The 14,988-nt window shown below is 45.1% G+C and overlaps 2 long non-coding RNA genes across 2 annotated transcripts in view; one reads left to right on the plus strand and one right to left on the minus strand.

Annotated features, from left to right (window-relative positions):
- The window catches only part of LOC108445330, a 26,651-nt gene extending 13,265 nt beyond the window's left edge, over positions 1-13,386 (plus strand). Inside the window, exon 2 of the long non-coding RNA XR_001860147.1 lies at positions 12,449-13,386. This is a non-coding gene — a long non-coding RNA (uncharacterized LOC108445330). The remainder of the gene's footprint in view (positions 1-12,448) is intronic.
- Positions 11,828-14,980, minus strand: LOC108445331. Its single transcript, XR_001860148.1, has 2 exons — positions 14,657-14,980; positions 11,828-11,947 (listed from the first exon to the last, which is right to left on the minus strand). It is a non-coding gene; the product is annotated as an uncharacterized LOC108445331 (long non-coding RNA).
- Positions 14,981-14,988: the final 8 nt, after the last annotated feature.

Below are 14,988 nucleotides of genomic sequence, written 5' to 3' on the forward strand. Positions count from 1 at the left end.
CAGAGCAGCTTTTGCAGAGTTGATGTTGGCCAGTCATTTTCATATGGTAGCCAGGTGGGGGAATTATACACTGTCATATTCAGCTGTGGGTTAGTCCTCCCATTTCAACCACCTCCATCATTTTGGACTATGTCCCTGCCCACGGTAGGGGGCTGGAAATAGATGATTGGTAAGGTCCCTTACAAGACAAACTATTCTGTAATTCTGTGACGATTTTGTGATTAACATAGAGAGCCACAGCTCAGGGCTAAGGCAAGCAGTACTTGCAGCTCCCCCCAGACTACGAGTAGTCTGGTTAAAAAAATGAAGTGGGTTTGTTGATAGGAAATAGTTTATCCAGAATGAAGTGTATTGCAGGAACTTGCCCACTTAATCTCAAAGTGTTATGAAAAACATTTCCATGAGTTCCAATATATTTATAAGTTAATTTCAACATCAACTTCTTGTTGCAACATTATCATATTGATGCCACAATGTTCAGCTTTCTTCCATGTGCATGTGTTACACCATTTCATCTCAATAAACCACATACAAATGGTGGCTTTCCGTGCTGCGATTTGAAACAAAAGAAGTTTTAAGAACAGAATTTTCCTGCGGCCAAGAAATTCTACCAGACCAAACACAAATTCTCCCCAACAAATAACAGTTTGTGTACCAGCAACTGGGCACTTGGCATGTTCGAAACACACTCTTTCTGGAAGGAGGTCAGAAGTGAGATGTAACTGTTAACAGCTTGTTGCCTTCAAGAAAAGACAGAGGCAAGTACACCTCTGCAAGGTGTTGATCACATAAATCCCTCCAGTACAACCTGCACCAGTGCTGGTCTCCAAACTGAGGGATAAAAAGGAACAAATGAATTGCATGAGAAAATCTTATTATGTGATGTATTGAACATTCTGGCCAGCATCCAACACACAACTCAAGCACAGATTAACACAAAGCGTGTTGGCTGCTGTTAACTGGATTGCTGGAGCCTGCTTTGCTGTCTTGGAAAAGGGGTGAGGTACCTCATACCCTTCAGCAACAGATCTTCTTTCTGAGCTGGCTTTTTCAGTGAAAGGAGCAGGGTTAAGGAGAGGTACATGCATGCAGTGATGCCAGCTGAGACCCCAGCTCAGCTCAGTGTGATCAGAGTAAGGTGGCAGTAGTGACTGTGCATCTCCAGCACCAGATGTGTTTGCTCCAAGGTTCTCTCAGAAATTTGTTTGTATCCACTAGCCTTATTCAAATTTAAATACAGACAGAGGCTTGTCCCACAGAAGCTGATATCAAGGCTCCAGAGATTCTGTGCTACTGCCCACCCCTAACCCACCTATTCCCTGCGGAGTGGGCCTGATAGTGTCTTGGAAAATTGTATTTTTGCCTTTGCCATCTTGATGGCTGAAAAATAATTAAAATTATGCCTTAGCTTCCTGCAGCAGCTGACAGCTTGACACATGGGCCCTATCTAAACTGTCCCTATTCAGTAGGGCTATGAAATGAAGAGGAATGCTTAAATATCAGTATTGCTTAACTAACGATAATTTTCCCCAGAAATCTGGCAAATATGCCAGTGCCACAGTGCTTCCCAGCTCCCCGTGAGTGCCAATCTCATCCCACATGTGTTCCCTGCCCAACTGTCACAGCATGCAGCACCCCCTCAGCTTCCACCCTGCAGCAAAGACACAAAAACTAGAAGCATGAGGGTTGTGTATAAAAAGCTAAACTTTGTATCACAAAACCCCCACCCAATAGTGCATGGCATTCTACCCATATTATTTACACATTAAAAATACAGTTTCACACTGAATGATGCCTCTATAAGTAAAAACAGATGAAACCACAGCATACAGTGCTCAGCTGACCACAAAAGAAGAGGGCATTACAATCCAAGGTGCTGTCGGTGTAATCAGAGCCCCTTTTTCCATAGAATGTTTATGCTTAGGGACTTGATCTATGATGGGGAAAACCCCTGTGGCAAAGGAATGAGAGGAAACAGTGCAAAAGCAGTTTTTATCACCCCAAAACACTGTTTCCACTGTGCTGTTCCTGGCATGACAGTTTTCTGGCTGGAACAGGCTCCACACCACAGCTCCTGTCTCAGGTGGGGTGACCAAAACAGCTTAGAGCACTCCTTTAGTAAAACCAGGGGACCACAAATATATATTTTATAAGCATGTCAAGTGGGAACAAACCCTGGAGAAGGCACATCCGCGAGAACACAGCGATAGTTTAAATGTGGACAGCTTCTGCTCAATATTAAACAGTTCAACTGCTAGAGAGGGAAGTCTCTGGGAAGGCCTTTCAGCAGTTGTAGTTGAAGCAAAATAGCTAGTGAATTGTGAGCACACTGCAGAGGGTCTGCATGACAGAGATGCCTGCAAGAGAATAACCCCAAAGGCCAAGGAGGTCATGTAACATTATGTTCCCACAACCTGGCTCTGACTGGAGCTATTGTTGTGTCTCACCTTGCAGAACTTATCCCAGCCACTTCACAATTCCAGCAGAAACTACACACAGAGATCCCATGTTATAAACACCTGCAGAGTAAGGACTTTGAGAAGCAGATGGTTGCCAAAGACATACAGCCACTCTTCAGAGAGCCTGGGAACCAACCCCCCTAGCCTCTACCTGCTATAAGAAGCAGGTAGATGCTCTGGCAAAACTCTGGCACTGTAGCCAGACCAACTCCTTCTACCAAACCAAGCCTGAACCACCTTCTGCATCGTCTCCCCCACTTTTAATGTGCAATCTTAGGTGATTTTTGCAGCAACACATCAAGTCTGTGTTTGTGAAGTTACCACTTACCTCTGCAAACACTCAATGCTGGGCTTTGTGCTGCAAAGCTGTACAGGAGGGCAGGAAGGTTGGACAAAACACTTCTTTTTGCATAGAAATATTTTGCCAGCTTCAATAGGAAAACAATACATGGAAGCAGCAGCTTAATGGGACCAAGTAAAACACTGAGGCTTTTTGAACCGTTTTCTTGTTTCTGAAGGCCTTGATTCAAAGCCTCCTCAGAGCCATGCAGTGAGTGGAATCACTTGCTTGATGGGATCACCTTGGAATGTCACAGACCAGACCAAAGAGGCTGTGTCGCAGTTAACTTATTTTCCACAGCCTTTAGACAAGTCTCCTTCATGAGGATACACATCTAGTGACTTAAATGCATCAAGTTTAGCACTGATATCCAATGCTTTCATCTCTTAACGCACTGCCATCCCTACTGTCACTGTAGACACAACTTCTGTTATCCATATGTTTTGACAAAGACAGAACAGAGAGATGGTGTACTCCAGAACTGAGGTACAAACTGGGCAAAGAGGGAGCTGCAGCAAGCTTCATAGAACATCTCTACCTATATTCCTGAATCTTATTCTGGTAATGTTGTCTGCGAAGAGTTTAACCAACTGTTGCTACTCAGGTAGCAGTTAATCAGCTGCTCACTGCAAGACAGCAGCTTCTAGCTACATCTAGGACTTTGATGAGGCTGCATCATCTGCTTCAGAACCTACTTCAGTAAATATAATAGTTTTGTTTGTCTCCTGTCTCCTAATTTGCTTCAAAGTGACACATTTTACTGAATGGATCAATCATAGCCAAGAAAGCAGCAGACACAAAGAAATAAAAATTTTTAGGTTGTTCAACAACTACCGCTTTGCTTTGAAACACAAATAAAATATTTACCACCAAAAGGGAAAAAGCAGAAAACACCTACTGAGGTCACTGTCCCCAGGAGATCAGAGTTCTCTTCCCTTTCAAGCTCTAATCAACAAAGGCAGGGGGTAAGCCTTTGTCTCAGTCTAGCAACTGACCACCAACAAGGTTTAGGAATCAGTTCACACTCACACATGGGATACACACACATGGACAGGTGAAGACAGGCAGGGGCCTCTGCTTGCAATGATCCCAGAATCAGAGAGCCTGAAGTGTCAGCAGCATTTATGAGCTCTGACGCATTTATCTGCGGCTGCAAGACGTGTGCTGGCACACAGACGTGTCCTACATAGGCAAAGGGATTGCTGGATCTGATAACACTGGGCAGGACTCTACCCTGTACACATCTTCATGCCCTAAACATGCTCCAAGGGATTTAGACTCAAGTTTTGCATATTCAGAATGTAACCCTACTTGTAATTAAACCCTTGGTGACTTTTGGAAAGCCTCTTCAGGCTCTTCAGTCTCAGCCTCTACTTCTGGGCAGGGCAGCAGCTATGGCCTTTAAAAAGCTGTCTTTTCAAGGTCTGAGATGAGACATCAGCCTTACCTCTTTAAGTCTGCACAGAACAAATTCAGAGTGCATGGTTGCTTCATACACAGTATTATACCTTACAGCACCTCCACTAGGATGCAGTTCCACTCTGAGTGCAGCAAAACATTTCTAAACATTTGATACACCTCTAGACTTTGTGGAACTCCACACTGGCAAAAGTTTTCTTCAAGGCTGCATTGGTTAACAAGAGTGACCCCTTTCACTCTGTGGAGCAGTATAGGGATGTTTTCCTCAGCAGCAGGGTCAGCTACAGCAACCTTCATGTCCAGCTACTCATACCAATTCCTAAATCATCCTTCCAAATTGCACTGCGATAGTTATGGGATTGCTGGCACTGTGGACTGGTTCAGGGGGCTGGTTGGTTATTCTCCATCTGGATGTGATAAACCTTCCATTCAGAGTATATCTGCAGAGAGGTATTAGTACAAGCAAGGTAGTTATAAGCAGAAGGAAACAAATTCAGCTTTTCCATCAAGTAAAATGCCCAGGAAGCTATCATACTAGTGTTGATTGTCCATGTAAAAATGCAGCTGTGGTGATCTGGAGCTTCCTAGTCCACTGCAGAAGACAGTGAAAAGCTGAAAGAAGGTAATCAACAGATCCTCTTGTGAGCCCAGCATGTCTGGGTTTTCCTGCATTTATAAAATGAGAGCTTTCATGGCTTCTGATGGAAGAGAACTAAACCAGAAGGAGGGGGAAGAAAAAAGAAAAGAAGAGACGGCAACATTCTGTTACCTGACATCAAGGTATCCAAGTCTAGCACGTACAATAGCCAGGACAAAAGCAACTCCTTCCTTCAGGCTGAAACACGAGCTTGATCAAGCAGGTGTCCAAAGCAGGGTTAACTTGCATTGGTTGACCATGAATTTCATTGTCTCCCTTACTTCACCCAGAAACCTTTGGTCTGGAGTGTTTACATGACTCTGAAAGGCAGCTGGGTGCAGTAGCTGCTCTAAGTGTTTGGGATTGGGTGATACACATGCCCACCCATGCTCAGGGAAGAAGGAAAACCTCACCATCGTTAGGAATCCCTTCTTAGGCTCCCTAGTGCATTCTGGCTGGAAAAGAATTGTTACAGGTCTTGGACCATCAGTTCAGCAAGAGCCAGGAGGTTCTTAGTGTTGTGCATCACTTTGCACTGGCACAACAGCAGCAAACATCTGGCCAGATGTTAAAAAAAAATTGCCAAAGGTGCTCAGGGTGGACCCACTTTAGTCAAAGTGATTCAAATCAATCTTAATCGTATTTAGGAATCAGCAAGCAGGAAGTCTTGTTTTGAAGTCACTAATTTTAATCTGGGTTTATATCTGTTTCTAGGAGAAGGCGAGTCAGACTCACCTGTTTACTTGTTTCTGAACACAGTTCATTGCTATGGTTTCTCTCTCAGCAAAAAAGGAGGAAAGTGATGTGTGTTTAAGCAATTTTACAGCTGATACCAATCAGAAATCTGAATGTGTCCAGGGTGTTTTCTAATTAAGCTATTTTAGCTTCCTGTTGCTAGTGTATGCACCCTCAAACATTAAAAAAAACCACCATTTAAATGCAAGGAAAATAGAAATAAAATCATGTCTTTAAGTGCTAAATTAAACTACCAAATATGAAGTTGAAAAGGGTTTTGGAATGCAGAAAAGCACTCAAGACCAAAAAAAAACATAACACAACCGTTCTTATACAGGTACTGAACTGAGTCAACTGTTGAAATGAGTAAGCAGTTGGAGACCAAAAACCTTCTCTGGGAACAAATTCAAGACTTCTGACATGCTGCAAGCTCAGAGAAGTCTTTCTTACTGAGCTAATGAGGAGCCAGAGAGGTAGATGAAAAAGCAAAAATCTACTACATATTAGGCAAGATTAATTACTTTCCACAAAAAGCCTGAAGAGCCACCTCAACATAAGCAATGCAGGTTGCTTATATTTTACAAGTCACTCAAATTTATGCCTTGCTTTCCATCACTTCAGAATTTCAACAAATCCTCACAGCTCTGACATTTTTGTTTCAGAGCAAAGAAAGGGCTTAAATTGGACTTGATGATCTTAAGGGTCTTTTCCAACCTAAATGATTCTATGAAATATTTACTTACCTACGTGAATAAACTCTAAGTGAAAAATTGCACTAAAAGATCCCTTTAGCATTCCACAAATTTCACCTGAGCAATGAACTCATTGCCTCAACTGGCAATGAGTGCAGTGTCCCACAGGTGATTTAGGCAAGAAACCAGCAATACTCTAGCCAGGTTAAATCTGAAGTTTCTCAGCAGCAAGGAGGAGGCTGATAAGTAAAATAGAATTAGGGGAAGTGTTTTCAAAGAATGAAGAAGAAACTCATAAAATTACAGTTCTGGGGAAGAGAGGCATCTCATTCCAGTGACCAGTCTCAGCTGAAGCATGGAGTTAGTTCAGTAGCTGCAAGTGAAGTGATAGTGGTTTAAGGGGGAGTCAGTGTTGTTCAGCATCATTGCATGTGGCAAAGACAGTGAGAAAAAACACACAATCAAATCCCAGTTTAAGAACTACTGCACTGGATAGGAGCAAGCAATGAGAGAACACTCCCAGGTAGCTTTTCACTGCCACCAAGACCCTAGAAGCAGCTAAACACATCCCCTTCTCCGTAAGGAAGACAAGCAGCCACTGAGCTCTCTTGTACACTTCCTGCCAAATGTTTGCTGTTTAAGGTACAGTGGTGCTCCTAGTAGAAGCCTCAAAGTAGGGTAGATGCACAGCATGAGTAATTTAATAGACAATCTGGATATAAAAGAAGTAGATGCTGGTCATCCTGAGTTATCAGAGCAAAATCAGCTTCATACAGACCTGCACAGGGTTTGTGTCCCTCACCAGCTCCCAAGGCATATCTTCACTTAAGGTCTGATTTCTCATATCCTGGAAACCACAGAGCAGTTTCTTTGGATAGAAGCCAAGGCAGGATAAAATTTCTTGTTGGCATTAACATACACACAGTATTTTGTTAGGAGAAATATAATCCTTGTGACTTCAGTTCTAGAAGCAGCCATGAGTTCATCAGTCTCCCACTGCAGTGGCCTGGAGCGATTTACATAAATTATGACTGAACTGTGCAGAACCTCATGGGACAGAGCTGTTAATGGTGGCTTTGGCCCAGACAGCAGAGGCCAAGGAAGTGTTCATGAATGTACAGAAGTTTGCTGCTGGCACTAAGTCCCTCAACACAAAGAGGCCTAAAAGAGCAGGGAGCTTTGCATTTTCTTGCTTTACAAGAGGACAGAAAGCTCTTCAGAATCCTAATTCTAGCAACTATTCACTCAACCAGGTAACTGCATCTTCCTCTTTTGAAACATTTCTGGACAAATCTAGTTGAAGATGTTCCTGCTCTTGCAGGAGGGGTGGACTAGATGACCTTTAAAAGGTCCTGTCCAACTCAAACTGTTCTATGAAATGAAAGAGGAGTCTTTCATTAATTGCTAGTTTTCCCTTCCACAAGGTGTGTTGGGAGTTAATGGGAGCATGAATTCAGGTCAGTTTAGTTCAGTTCTTTCCTCTGAATCTGAATAATTGGTTTTATTGTTATATTGTTATATTTTAGTTTAATGGCTTGAAAAACATGTATTGACAAGAAAAAATGCTGTCAGAAAGGGGACTATCAGCTGTCAAGTCCTCTCTAGGTTTTTGTCCACGAGACCTTGCATGCTGAACTCAGACCCAGGGATCAGCACTACACTGGGTTTACTTCACTGTGGTTCTCCACACACAACAGAAACCCTGAGTTTTTTTCCCAAGAGTCTCCAAATGGCTTGCACATATTGGCACCGGCCTTACAAAGCAGCAGTTAAGGCTAATGGAAGTACAGAAGGCACAGTGCAAGTTTTCCAGGGGAAAGCTGGAACACAGGGGGGTCAGAAGCACTGTAGAATGAGTTAGGTGATCATTTTGAATTGCAGAGATCTTTGTAAACACAAGTGTGACCACACTGTGGTTTTACCAGAATTACAGCTGAGTATTCCTGTTCCTAACTTGGACAGGAGTGAGAAAGTAGGTGTTTGGCCAATCTGCACAGGCAATAGGCATGCAACCAAATAAGCAAAACAAGCTTATTTTCTTCAGCAGTTCTGGATAGTGCTAGCTTTCTCCTTATTTTTCTGGGTGGACAACTCAGAGGGGATTCAACCACATTTAGCAGCTCCAGTTTAAAAGCAGGTCTGACCCACTGAAGCCCAATGCCATGCTATCAGTTCCAGCAGAGCATTTTTCCCTCTGTTTCAAAGAGCCTTTACAACAATTTTCATAGGTATTACGTGGTACCAGACAGGAGTTACCCCTGAAGTACTCAGTGAGTGCCAGGTCCATCGCCCAAATAAAGGATATGCCAGCAACTATCCCTTACAGCTCAATTAAAAAGGGGTCTCCCCACTCACCTGCATACAGCTTCCAGGGCAGCCAGAAGAAACTAGCAGGAAAGCAAAAATCTCCGCAGAATCACATTAGCCACATCCATTCCTGCCTCTGCACAGCACAGAGGCCTGCAAGAACCCAGAATTCAGCTCAATCCCCTTGAACTGCCTGCTACCACTACCCAGAAACATGACTTGGAAAAACAAGCATTCCATCCTCTCGGCTTGGAAGAACCTTCATTTAATTTAGGGATTAGTGGCTGTGGGAAGCAAAGGGTTGCTGAGCCAACAGGAGTCTCAGCTGCACTCTGAGCTTTACAGCTGCGCATCACTCTCGCTTATTCCACTTTGCCAGCAGGATTGAGAGATAAAGGCTCTTTTCTTTGCTCAACACTCAAGACAGCCTTAAGAGCCACAATATCAGCAGAAAATCAGCCCCGTGCAGTCAATATTGCAAGATTTGTAGTGATACAGACTGAAAGCAGGAAGGAGACTGATGTAACTTTAAAGTCTGCTGCAGTCTCCATACAAGCACAGATCTGAAGAGCCACCATCAGAGCCAATGGATTTCCACAGTACCAGCTCAGACTGATCTATCTTGTAAGGGTATGGATTTCTCTTTGAATTCTCCCTGGCTTTCCTACAATGAGCACTGTTTAAGGCCTGGAGCAGGACGTTACTGCCAAAACAAAGCAATCACTTTATTCTTATCAATAGCTGTGATGCACCCAAATAGAGCAGAACCAATACATCCTACGCCTTACACCAAAGGGAGGAGCAATTTAGATTCAGAGGGCTCTCTGCTCCTCCTTTCCTTTGCTGAATTCAGGTAAGGTACTGCTTCACTTCAAAATCTTCACCAAAAAGAAAGGTGACTAAGAACATCCCCATTTAAAACTGTCAATGCAGCTTGTAAGCTCAGGCAGAGACTCTTTTGGCATGAGCTTGAGTAGCATCTGCTATACAGACGCTCAGGGGCCACGTCCAGACACAAACTATAAACCACAGCAAAGAGTAAAACTGCCAGTGAGTCCAGCTCTTGCTTCTTTCTGTACAAGTGCATTCTTTCCTAGGGCTTGAAAGCTCCACTTCGCGCTGGGTAAAACCATATGCCCTGGGAACGTGACAGATTCAAAAGGATCCTCTTGTCAAGAAGATAACCTGCTTTCTGTCCCTAGAGTGGTACTGCTTAACTGCATCATGCAGCAAGAGTGCTCTTCCACGTCACTGCTCTCCACAACACCACTCCAGCCACAAAATCACTCCAGCCTCTCAGTATCCAAACGGAACCAGAAATAGCTCCTCTCCAAACAAGCACCGCAGCACCCAAGACAGTTGTTCTGCAGCACATTCTACAGGAAAGTTTGACCCCCATCTATCCTGCTAAGTAATTCTACCTTTAGGGAGAGCACTTAACACCCAGCTCTCAGGCCTACCACTCTTCTCCACAGCTCTGTTTATGTTAGGAAAGAGCTACCACTTCTTGGGGCTCTCCAGGCTCAAGGTGCCTAAGCTGCTTCCGGAAAAAAATCGTAGAGTCATAGAATGGTTTGGGTTGGAAGGGACCTTGAAAGTCATCTCGTTCTGACACCCCTGCCATGTCCTTTAGTGACTCCAAAGCTGAGGTGCCAGACCTAATATCACCCAGCCACCATGTCCCCAGTCACTTGGCAGCTGCACCCATCCCCCTGCACAGTTACTGTCCCCCTCCATGGTACACTCCACTCTCTGTTGGTTTACCCTCACCGTGCCTGAATTTTTAATGTGGTACCCAGGGCAGACAGAAGAAACTGAACCAGATTTGGCCCCACTCACACAACAGGAAAGCTCAGAGTCCCAGGACAGAGCCTGGATCACCCACCCTGCACTGCTCTCTTTTGCAAGTGAGATGTCGGCTTTAAGGCTGAGTGAACAGCTTTGAATTCCCGGCTTTGAGCACCGCTTCATGCACCGGCACGAAGGGCTGCAAGATCCACGCAGGGAAGGGATGAGCAGTGACAGAGCAGCGGGGATTTGGCAGGAGGAGCGCAGCCGTTTGTCGCAAGCGACCGAGTGGGGCTGCCGGGTGCTGCAAGGCGCTGTTGCCACCTGCTGGCACCAACACAGAGCAAACCAGGTTGGCTTCCAAAACCTCTTCTCTGCCCCAGAGCCATCAGTGCTCCCTTGACAGCACGGTCAACCTGTCGAGGGCGCTAGGAGGGCTCTCCAGATCTGCCGCACACGTGGGGAAGTGGGGAACAGGGTGGGAAGGCCTGAGCAGCTCCAGGACTCAGCACCAGGCTCGTGTCCTCATCTCGAACACGGAGCAGCTGCCCCATACCCCAAGGGCATTTCACAGCAGGCCGTACCACACTGCTCTTCCCAGCTCTCCCAGGGATGCCTGCGCACCCTCTGCGACAGCAGTGTCATGACAAGCTTCTCAAGAGGGACAGAACAATGTAAATCCGGGTATTCTGAGTAATTCATACAGAAAAATCTATCAGTGCTTGAACCAACCATGAAGATTCTTGGAAGATTTCACAATCCAGAGCAGGTAGGATGTAGAGCATTAGCTCTTGACGTCCTTTCCTCATGGTTTGTTTTGGCCATAAATAGCCAGAGCAAGCCTGCAGTGGTACCAGCCACTGTCTACTGACCAGCATTCTTTGCTTTTATCATTACAGGGGTCTCCAGACTAACATTCCTTGAGAAGAGCGTGTACAAAGGGGGGCAGTGGAGTTGGGGCAGCATCTGGAGTACAACTTTGATGAGGAGCAGCTGAGAGAGCTGGTGGGGGCTCAGCCTTCAAGGAGCTCAAGCAGGACCTTCTCCCTCTTTATAACTGCCTGATAGGAGGGTGGAGTTAGGTGGGGGTCGGGCTCTGGTCCCAGGGAACAAGGGAGAGGACAAGAGGAAACAGCCTCAAGTTGTGCCAGGGGAGGTTTAGATTGGATATTTAGGAAAAATTTTTTCCCCAAAAGAGTGGTCAGGCACTGGAACAAGCTGCCCAGAGCAGTGGTGAACTCACCATTCTGGAGAGATGGTGTAGATGTGGCACTTGGGGACATGGGCTGGTGCTGGGGGAACAGTTGGACTCGATGGTCTGAGTGGGCTTTTCCAGCCTATAGGATTCTGTATCCTACCACACATTCTCATACCCACCCACCCCCTCACCCTTTTTCTGTCTGACCCAAGCAGGTATACAACAGATAGGAATACAGTAATACAGCTGCAGCATTTTACCTTCAAGCAGGGAGGCAACTCTGAGATATCTTGCTGAAAAGTTTCTTGTTCTCAAAACCATAGGTATAGGGTAGGGAGCATCAGGAGAGAAAGCTTATTCACTCTGTACTTCCTAGAAAAAAGGAAAAGTGGAGTTACTTTAGTGGGACATTTAAGAACACATCAGTCAAAGCTTCTTGTAACTATTCACACTCTTCTCTGGACTTCACAGAAACAGAGCCAGGTGTGTCAGCTCATTGGGCAAAAGCTGTAAATAGCTGGGTCAAGATTTCTCTTTTATGTGAGAATTATAGGGGTTATCTCAAGCAGTTTTTATTCCACTGTCAGAAGAAAACATCAATTTTTTGAAATAATTACCTTTTACAGAGAGCATATTTAGCAATTGTGACTGACACATCTCGAATAAAGGTTCCAGTTCTGCAGACAGGAACAAAGCAGACTCCATGGGTACACAAAACTTGCCATGGGAATGGGGACTGCAGCACAGCTTACTTGTAAGCAGCTTTCATAATTGACCTGGGGTGTAGGGGCTGGGTGTTGAGCACAAGACTTTTTTAAATACTACATTTTTATGTCACCAGCTTTTAACCTAATTTTTTTGTTTATTTGGCAGGTTTATCCCTTTGCTTTAACAGGAAGAACTAGAAGAGGGAGAAGAAAAAAATTAAACTTATCCTCTTGAAAACCATACAATAAAGACATCTAAAAAGCAAGAAGAAACCCCAACAACAGAAGAAATGCCATACAACAGATGCCCTTGGTTTTCAGCCTGATTTCCCCACAGCATCAAGGCTCAGGCAACCACTCAGCACAAAGAGCGAATATGACTTGTCCCTACTCAAAGCCCTTGACCGATTTTAAAAAAGCATCAGAAGAAGAGTAGGAACCCCAAAAGCATGAAGATCCTAAAATTTTATGAAGCAAAAAGTAAGAACAGGTAAGAACTTACTAACACTGCCATGAAGGCAAAGGCTAACCAGCAGCACCAGAATTAACATAGAAGAAAGGGACAGCAGCAAGGCTGGCTCAGCTCTGAGAGCCGCCTGCTCCATCAGCAACAGGGGACTCCCTATCATGCCCACCTGCTCCAGGAACAAGGTAATCCTCCATACAACCCCAAGAAACCCAGGAGGAACCTACACTGACAACCAGAGCCAGGAGACAACACCGTCCTACCCAAAGCTCCCTTTCCCAACAGCCCTGTTTCCCAGGGCCAGGTGAAAGCTGTAACCCTGAATACTCAGCGACTGAAGTCTTGTAGGCTTGGGCACTCCAGCATGTAATTAACTCTCTGGTGCTTTCCTCTAGCTGAAATAGCTTCTCTTTTGCGCTTGCTTAGCTGGCTTTTTCCAAACATAGATCTCCTGGAGGCAGGGACCAGGTTTCTTTCAGTGGAGGTAGATGGTGCAAAGCACAGGTAACTTTGGGGTACTGAAGTAAAAATTATATATAAATATATTTATAATTATATATCTACAGATACACAACTTGTAGTGTGATTGTACTGTAGTCACAATTGCTAATGTTAAAATAAATGAAAAAAAAAAAAAAGAGAGAGAACTAGCCTGCTAGGAATACAGCACTGAGTGAAAACCAGGGAGCAAGACTTTGGCTCCAGTTGATATATTCTGGGAATCAAATGGAGGTGGTGATGGATACAAACAAGCCATGGACAACCATGGAGAAGTCAGGGACACCTGCTTCCCCAGAGTCAGCATTTGTTTCTGCCTTCTTCTGAGCACATTAATAATCCTCTCCCCTGCAAAACAGGCCCAGAAATAGCTGCCTGAAAACAGAGCAATCATCTCCAAGCCCTGTACTCCCAGCTTGTCCAAACCAAAGTGTCCAAAGTGACCAGCTACTGATCCATAAATGGTTTCTTCCAGGTCTTGGCCAGACCTAAACCCCCCACACAATCTCTCCTGCCCATCCATGGAGCAATACAAAGCAGGCTGCCTGTGGATCACAGATGAGGAGAAACACCAGCCCACATTTGAAACTCTCTGTCTCCTGTGCTCCTGAGCCAGCTTTAGCAATTTCAGAAGGAAATGTCATGCTAATCCCACATGACAATCACCTTTATGAAAGACTTATCCTGAACAGACAAAACTAATTGCTGCTCCTGTGTGTATGTTCAGACTTGGCTCATTAAATAACATGCACTTTTTTTGGCAAGACTTCTGCCCTCTGGCCTCATGCCAACAGTGGCTAAATTAATGACTGTCCATGTGACAAGAGGTGGAGAGCTGAGGCATTGGATCATTAAGTAACACACAGAGGAACTTGAACAGGGAACAAACAGTTCACGCCTTGGCCCTTGCTACACCAGAACCAGAGCAGAACTTCATTCTCCTTCCTTTCCTGCTTCACACGAAGCTTTGATTTCTCTGTCTCTTCATAGCTCTCCTAAGTCAAGGTGTCATGTTGGAATAGGTTTGTTTATGAGACAAGACAATCTGAGTTTCTGGGGCTAGAAGGCTGGTCCTGCAGGTATAAACTCAAAGCTCCAGCAACGCAAGGATCCTACAGGCAAAATCTTTGTGAAAACCTTCCAGTGAGGTACAGTTGATTTAAATACAAAACCAGAATCTCATTGCAGGAGTTCTTGATACCTGCACTCTACCTAATTGATGTTTTCACTCAAGTACCTCAAAGTGCTGGTTGATTTGATCAGGGACAGGGAAGCAGAGGGAAGGGTGACGGATGGGGGAGGCAATGCAAGAGGGAATAAGAGGGATGTGAGGGAGCTGCTGGCTGCTGCCCAGACCCTTCTGTCCATGCAGCGAGAGTTCCCAGGGCTGCTCCTCTTGCTACAACTCACCTGTGCTACAGAGCAGCACCAACTCACCAGGTTGTGACAAAGGCGTTGTGTGTCAGCACCCGGGAAAAGCTGTGCCTGGTTTGTTCAATGCAGGGAAGAAATGCAGGGCCAGCTTTAAAGCTGCCTGAAAAGAGGCTGACAAAATTGGTTTTTGGTTTGTTTTTTCTTTCCTTTGAAAACGTTAATCAGTCACTGACACTACAGCACGTGAAGGAAAACCCAACCCCGCAGATGCAGCGCTGGGAACGAGGCTTCCGTTCCCTCGCCTCTCCTCCTCCCGCCCTGCCAGCGCCCCCGGGAGCCGGGCGTCCCGCGGCGGGGGGGGCGGACGC

This window comes from Corvus brachyrhynchos, unplaced genomic scaffold (genome assembly GCF_000691975.1).
Source record: "Corvus brachyrhynchos isolate BGI_N302 unplaced genomic scaffold, ASM69197v1 scaffold223, whole genome shotgun sequence".
Classification (NCBI taxonomy): domain Eukaryota; kingdom Metazoa; phylum Chordata; class Aves; order Passeriformes; family Corvidae; genus Corvus; species Corvus brachyrhynchos.